At 38.9% G+C, this 8,547-nt stretch overlaps 1 pseudogene; it reads right to left on the bottom strand.

Annotated features, from left to right (window-relative positions):
* Positions 1-3,353: 3,353 nt before the first annotated feature.
* LOC126057299 (nuclear distribution protein nudE homolog 1-like) lies at positions 3,354-6,031 on the bottom strand (annotated as a pseudogene).
* Between the last annotated feature and the right edge of the window lie 2,516 nt (positions 6,032-8,547).

Raw genomic sequence — 8,547 nt, 5'->3', positions numbered from 1 at the left:
ACTGAAGGAAAATTCCTCAACATAATAAAGGGCATCTATACAAAGACAAAGACAACAGCCAACATCACTATAAATGGAGAGAGCCTGAAAGCATTTCCCTTGAGAACTGGAACCAGACCAGGATGGCCTTTCTCACCACTCTTATTCAACCTTGTGCTAGAGGTCCTAGCCAGAGCAATTAGGCTAGACAAAGAAATAAAGGGCATCCGGATTGGCAAGGAGGAAGTAAAATTATCTCTATTTGCAGATGACATGATCTTATACACAGAAAACCCTAAGGAATCCTCCAGAAAAATACTGAAACTAATAGAAGAGTTTGGCAGAGTCTCAGGTTATAAGATAAACATACAAAAATCACTTGGATTCCTCTACATGAACAAAAAGAACACTGAAGAGGAAATAACCAAATCAATACCATTCACAGTGGCCCCCAAGAAGATAAAATACTTTGGAATAAATCTTACCAAAGATGTAAAAGACCTATACAAAGAAAACTACAAAGTACTACTACAAAAAACTAAAAAGGACTTACTTAAGTGGAAAAACAAACCTTGCTCATGGATAGGAAGACTTAACATAGTAAAAATGTCTATTCTACCAAAAGCCATCTATACATACAATGCACTTCCGATCCAAATTCCAATGTCATTTTTTAATGTGATGGAGAAACAAATCACCAACTTCATATAGAAGGGAAAGAAGCCTCAGATAAATAAAGTATTACTGAAAAAGAAGAAGAAAGTGGGAGGCCTCACTCTACCTGATTTGAAAACCTATTATACAGCCACAGTAGTCAAAACAGCCTGGTACTGGTACAACAACAGACACACAGACCAATGGAACAGAATTGAGAACCCAGATATAAAGCCATCCACATATGACCAGCTGATATTTGACAAAGGCCCAGTGTCAGTTAATTGGGGAAAAGACAGTCTTTTTAACAAACGGTGCTGGCGTAACTGGATATCCATTTGCAAAAAAATGAAACAAGACCCATACCTCACACCATGCACAAAAACTAACTCCAAGTGGATCAAAGACCTAAACATAAAGACTAAAACGATAAAGATCATGGAAGAAAAAATAGGGACAACCTTAGGAGCCCTAATACAAGGCATACACAGAATACAAAACTTTACCAAAAATGACGAAGAGAAACCAGATAACTGGGAGCTCCTAAAAATCAAACACCTATGCTCATCTAAAGACTTCACCAAAAGAGTAAAAAGACCACCTACAGACTGGGAAAGAATTTTCAGCTATGACATCTCCGACCAGTGCTTGATCTCTAAAATCTATATGATTCTGTCAAAACTCAACCACAAAAAGACAAACAACCCAATCAAGAAGTGGGCAAAGGATATGAACACGCACTTCACTAAAGAAGATATTCAGGCAGCTAACAGATACATGAGAAAATGCTCTCGATCATTAGCCATTAGAGAAATGCCAATTAAAACTACAATGAGATTCCATCTCACTCCAACAAGTCTGGCATTAATCCAAAAAACACAAAATAATAAATGTTGGAGAGGCTGCGGAGAGATTGGAACTCTCATACACTGCTCATGGGAATGTAAAATGGTACAACCACTTTGGAAGTCTATCTTGCGTTATCTTAAAAAGTCAGAAATAGAACTACCATAGCATACAACCCAGAAATCCCACTCCTCGGAATATACCCTAAAGAAATAAGAGCCTTCACACGAACAGATATATGCACACCCATGTTTACTGCAGCTCTGTTTACAATAGCAAAAAGCTGGAAGCAAGCAAGGTGTCCATCAATGGATGAATGGGTAAATAAATTGTGGTGTATTCACACAATGGAATACTACGTATTGATAAAGAACAGTGACGAATCTGTGAAACATTTCATAACATGGAGGAGCCTGGAAGGCATTATGCTGAGCGAAATTAGTCAGAGGCAAAAGGACAAATATTGTATAAGACCACTGTTATAAGATCTTGAGAAATAGCATAAGCTGAGAAGAACACATACTTTTGTGGTTACAAGGCAGGGAGGGAGGGTGGGAGAGGGTTTTTTACTGATTAGCTAGTAGATAAGTACTGCTTTAGGTAAAGGGAAGGACAATACTCAATACATGGAAGGTCAGCTCAACTGACTGGACCAAAAGCAAAGAAGTTTCCGGGATAAACTGAATGCCTCAAAGGTCAGCACAGCAAGGGCGGGGGTTTGGGGACCATGGTTTAAGGGGACTTCTAAGTCAATTGGCAAAATAATTCTATTATGAAAACATTCTGCATCCCACTTTGAAATGTGGCGTCTGGGGTCTTAAATGCTAACAAGCGGCCATCTAAGATGCATCAATTGTCTCGACCCACCTGGATCAAAGGAGAATGAAGAACGCCATGGTCACATGATAACTATGAGCCCAAGAGACAGAAAGGGCCACATGAACCAGAGACTTACAACATCCTGAGACCAGAAGAACTAGTTGGTGCCTGGCCACAACCGATGACGGCCCTGACAGGGAGCACAACAGAGAACCCCTGAGGGAGCAGGAGATTTGTGGGATGCAGACCCCAAATTCTCACAAAAAGACCATACTTAATGGTCTGACTGAGACTAGAGGAATCCTGGCAGTCATGGTCCCCAAACCTTCTGTTGGCACAGGACAGGAACCATTCCTGAAGACAACTCATCAGACATGGAAGGGACTGGACAGTGGGTAGGAAAGAGAACCTGATGAAAAGTGAGTTATTTGTATCAGGTGGACACTTGAGACTGTGTTGGCATCTCCTGTCTGGAGGGGGCATGGGAGGATAGAGAGAGTTGGAAGCTGGCAAAATTGTCATGAAAGGAGAGACTGGAAGGGCTGACTCATTAGGGGGAGAGCAAGTGGAAGTATGGAGTAAGGTGTATATAAACTTATATGTGACAGTCTGACTTGATTTGTAAATGTTCACTTGAAGCTCAATAAAAGTTAAAAAAAGAAAAAAGCACAGTGAAATAAATCTGTGAGAACCAAAACTCAACAGGACTGCCTTATATTTCTGGGTCTTTCAAGCTGTCTGAGTTTGACAGAGTACACTCTTGCCACTTTTCTATCACTCTGTAATAGTGGAAAATATTTGAGTTTTCCTTCTCCGACAAGTTTCCATTTTACACAGGTTCTGGCTTTTGAAGGTGTTGCTATATTTAGTAAAGCCCTTTTGTACCAATTAGTATTTATTCACTGAGTCCATTCAATCATAGTAAGAATTTTCAGATCATGATTATTTTCCCAAAGGTATGACATGGATAAGTATGCCCCAAAGATTATAATCATAGTTGCCTTAATTTTTAGATATGAAAATGGTGTTTTTAATTCACTTTAGATTCTTCAGAGTCATTGCTGGTGAGTTGACCATCTCACTTGCCAGCAGGATGAAAGTTTGGATTCCAAGTAAGTCTCCCACAATGTTGAGAGAAGATACCCCGGCCACCAGAATATGGAGGTCCTGCCAGCTGAGTCATCCAGGCCACGTCTGAGGACCCCACTGGGTTTAAGCTGGTGCTGGGTCCTCAATGAGCTATGGGCATGGGTGGCGTGGAGTCGGCGGCCTGGGCAGCAGCGTCCGTCCTTTCAGTTTCCACCGCAACGGGCATGGAAGTCAGGGGATTCTCCTACATCTGCTGCATGGCCAATTCCTGCCGCAAATCTCTGCTGGCTTGATCCATCAGTCTCTGGACTGGTTCCAGGAGATTCTCCTTCTGTCAAGTTCGCTCTCCAGGAAGGCATTTCTTTCAATAGCTTGATTCAAGCGCTGCTCATCATCTTCCAGAGACATGGTTATGGCTCCTTTTGCTCTTTGCAAGTCCCCATTGACTTGCTCCAGCTCTCTGGTGTATTTCTGCAGTTGGTCTTTAATTGCTTTTGCCTACGCAATGTCATCTTCCAAGGCTGAGATCTGCCTGCCGGTAGCCTTCAGAATGCTGCATTTCAGACTTCTCCTTGATTGTTCCTAGTACCATGAAGGGGCGGTTATTTTCTGACAGGGGGTCCCTGTTCCTGGTTTCGATCTGTTGCAGCTGCATCTCCAATTCAGCCTCATATTCTAAGCTTCTGCCTTGGAATTCTCTCAGTTCTTCTTGAGTATTCTCTGACCTGGCTGTGGAGGTGAGGATCCAGAGGATCCGCTGCTGCAGCCTAACTGTATCTTTTTAACCCCATTATCAAACATCCTAATGCATCATGCCCCTCTGACTTCCCAAGGAAGTGAGGGGGATGGGGCTTAGCCCAGAATTATTTCTTTTTAACCCTGCTAACAAACACCAGGCCTCACTGGGGGAGCAAAGTTGTGCTGTAGCCTAAAGATGCCCGCAGGGAGAGGAGTGGAGAAAACCATGGCTGTCCAGGTTATACAGAGGACTTTATCCCACAGTGAATACTTTAAGTGATGATAAGTGCTAGATAAATGATAACAACGATGAAAACAACTGCCATCAAGTCCATTCCAACTCACGGAGACCCCATGTGTGTCAGAGCAAAACTGCTCAGTAGGATTTCCAATGGCTGGTTTTTTGGAAGTCAATCATTAGGCCTTTAGTGCATTAAGCATTTGTACCATCTGGGACTCCTAAATAAATGACACACACAAAAAAAGTTGCCATGGAGTCAATTCCGACTTGTAGGAACCCTAGAAGGCAGAGACGAACTGTCCCATGTTTCCAAGGAGCAGCTGGTGAATTTGTACTGCTGACCTTTTGGTTAGTAGCCGAGCTCTTAACCACTATGCCACCAGGGCTCCAGATAAATGACAGCGATTGCTATTTTAGAAAAGATAGTCAGGAAAGGCCTCCCTGGGAAGGGGACAGTTGAGAAGAAACATTTCGGAAGAGACGAAGGTTTTAGATATTTGGTGAAGCACATTCTAGATTGAGAGGCAACAACACCAGGCCCTGAGGCTGATAACATCGATAAGTTTTTAAAAGAGGAGGAAGGCCAGTGTGACTGGGGCTGAGAAAGAGAGCTAAGAAGGAATGTTAGAGAACAAAATATTGGACAAACAGGAGTGAGATCATAAATAGACATTTATTGTGTATTATAAAACAACAAATATATGTATATTATAACAAGGTTCAGATTCCTAACAATATAAATTTATATGAATAAAGAAATTTTCCTTATTATTAACATCCAATTTTCCTTATTTTTAACAACTTACATTACAATGCTACAAGTTTAACAATTAATGAACCAATATTGATATATTGTTATTAGCTAAAGTTCATACTTAATTCTGATTTTTTTAGTTTGTACCTAATATTCTCTTTCTGGTTCAGTATTCCATTCAGAATAGCACATTACATTTAGGCCTAGGCTACTCTAGACTGTAACAGTTTCTCAGACTTTTGTTATTTTTGATGACTTTGAGAGATCCAGATTAATTGGTCAGGTGTTTTATAGAACATCCTTCAACTGAAATTTGCCAAATGTATTTATAAAGTTTGGATGGGGTGAAGTGCTATTTTCATCCGATTATATCAAGGCTAGATGCTATCAACATTACTTCTCCCTGTTGGTATTACCTGGCTGACATGTATTTGTCAGGTTTCTCCACTATAAAGTCACCCTTTTTTCTCCCTGTCTTTTTATGCAGCACTCTTTGGAAGGAAGTCCCTGTGCACAGCCCTTAAGAAAGGGGGGTTATACTCCTCCTTGGGAGTGCAGGGCTACCTAAATTGTTAGGAAGTCTTCTACATGGGAGATTCGCCTATTCTGTCCCATTTATTAGTTCATTCAATCATTTATTTATATCAGTAGGGATATTTACTTTATACTTTGAGTTATAATCCAGTATTACTTTATTTTGTTGCTCAAATTGTTCCAGCTTTGGCTATTGAGAGTACTTGCAGTTGGCTCCTGTTTTCATTTGACGTACATTTATCATTGTGTTGTTGTTTGGTTTGTTTATTTGTTGTTAGCACTTCATTACTTTCTGGAACTACAAAATGCTCCAGATTCATCTTGGATTTTCCTGCCCCTGCCATAGAATCAGTCGTTTTTCCACAGAGCACAGTCATTGTAAAATGGCATTAGAAACCAAGATCTGTGCACTAGGTGTGCTTGTTGCTACTGGAGTGTTTTGTTTCTAGGCCCACTTGGTTGACCAAGCAAGAACGTATATGTGCACACACTAGCCTGTGTATGCACACATATCTATAAATATTTCTATATGTAATCATCTTATCCATATTAAGACAAACATAAGTTTATTCTGATATCTCTAATCTAGTACCACATGGAGCATTCATGCCACTTTCCCTTGTTAGCTGTAACTTCCCACTCCAACAGTGACAAATATAGCTCCTGACATCCATCCTTGACTAACTTGAGTAACAATTCTAGTATATATGTATGATGTGATGACTCAGAAGAAAAGAGGAAACACATATAAAGGAATGTCATTCCAAAATTCATAAGTAATTAGATCCAGTGCATCGCTATACATGATTGGCAACAAGGGAAGCAGAGGCGTAAGTCCACATGATAGCAGGAAAGGCAGATATATGTAGAGATGCAGTGTACTAGGTATACTGTTTAAGAAATACATGGATAATAAACATTGTTGTTCTTGTTTAAAAAAAAAAATTTTTTTTTTTTAGGTGCCCTCAGTTTGGTTCCAACTTATAGTGACCACATGTACAACAGAATAAAACACTTCTTGGCCTTGAGCCATCTTTACAATTGTTGCTTGTATGAGCCCATTGTTGCAGCTAATGTGTCAGTCCTTCTTGTTGAGGGGCTTCCTCTTTTTCCCTTATTTTACCAAGCAGGATGTCTGTCTCCAGCAGCTGGTCCTTCCTGACAACATATCTAAAGTAATACAGATGAAGTCTCACCATCCTTGCTTCTGAGAAGCATTCTGGTGGTACTTTTTCCGAGACAGATTTGTTCATTCTCCTTGAAGTCCATGGTATATTCAATATTCTTCACCAACAGCATAATTCAAAGGCACTAATTCTTCTTTGGCCTTCCTTATTCATCATTCAGCTTTTGCATGCACATGAGGCAATTAAAAAAAAAAAAAAAAAACATGGTTTGGGTCAGGGTGCCTTAGTCCTCAAAGTGACATCTTTGCTTCTGAACACTTTAAATGGGTTTTTTGCAGCAGATTTGCCCAATGCAATATGTCGTTTGATTTCTCGACTGCTGCTTCTATGGGCTTTGATTGTGGATCCAAGCAAAATGAAATCCTTCTCAACTTCAGTATTTCCTCCATTTATCGTGATGTTGCTTATTGGTCCAGTTGTGAGGATTTTTTGTTTTCTTTAAGTTGAGGGGTAATCCATAGTGAAGGCTGTGGTCTTTGATCTTCATCAGTAAATGCTTCAAGTCCTCTTTGCTTTCAGCAAGCAAGGTTGTGTCATTCACATATCGCAGATTGTTAATGAGTCTTCCTCCAGTTCTGATGCTGCATTCTTCTTCATATAATCCATCTTCTTGGATCACTTGCTTAGCATACGATTAAACAAGTATGGTGAAAGGATATAACCCTGACACACATCTTACCTGGTTTTAAACTGCACAGTATCCCCTAGTTCTGTCTGAACAACTGCCTCTTGGTCTATGTACACATTCCTCATGAGCACAATTAAATGTTCTGGAATTCCCATTCTTTGAAATATTTCCATAATTTGTTATGATCCATACTTAAAAATTGGGCAATAAATAAACCAATAAGTGTAAATTCCAATGAGTTCACACACATAGTTGTAGTGTCACTTCCAAAAAAAAAAGAAAAACTCTAAAAGCAAATCTAAATTATATTTTACGCTGACAACAGAATTACTCAACAGTGCTTCAACTTGTTTGCATGTTTGAGCTTAACTTCACAACAAATTACTTAAACAATTAGAAATAAACTACCAATAAGAAAAGGTATTTGCCTCCAGATGATATTTAAACTTATAAGAAATCCACATAAAGTGATACAAAATTCACCCTAAAAAATGTGTGGGTGTGTATAAATACATACACATAAATGTGGAAAAAAAGAGCTAGCCTTGCTTAATAAATGTATGAAAAAATATTTGCAACAGTGAATAAAGAAATGAAAAACGTGGATCAATCAAATTAGCAAAATTTTCTTTTCAAGATTCTGGGCTTGTTAAGATGAGTGTTCAATATTACTAGATTTTTTTCTTCTTTTTTTAGAATTCAGTTTAGCAATATACTTCAAAATTGTCAGATACAATTCTAATTAAAGTAGTAGTATATAAAACTAAGTGTAAGACATCATACCAAATTTGTCAATAGATGATAAGGAAATTCTTCAAATTTCAAGTAATTTGTAGGTGGTAGGCTGCATAATTATTTTTTTTTTTTTTGCTTCATCTTCTAAATTTTTCAAATTTTATAAAATAGGCATGTTTTGGTGACCAAAAAACTAAGTAAATAATAGATGTAACCATAAATTCAGTCCTTATGTTGGTATTATGATAAAATAGTACAAACTCGGATCTGATTCTCTAACAATAGGGGAACGACCCATGATAGTTTGAACATTCTATAGTCTATAATATATTCATAAGAATTA

Source organism: Elephas maximus, chromosome 13 (genome assembly GCF_024166365.1).
Source record: "Elephas maximus indicus isolate mEleMax1 chromosome 13, mEleMax1 primary haplotype, whole genome shotgun sequence".
In the NCBI taxonomy this organism is placed as follows: Eukaryota; Metazoa; Chordata; class Mammalia; order Proboscidea; family Elephantidae; genus Elephas; species Elephas maximus.
Note: the sequence above shows the minus strand (reverse complement) of the source record. Positions and strands in the feature narration are given on the sequence as shown.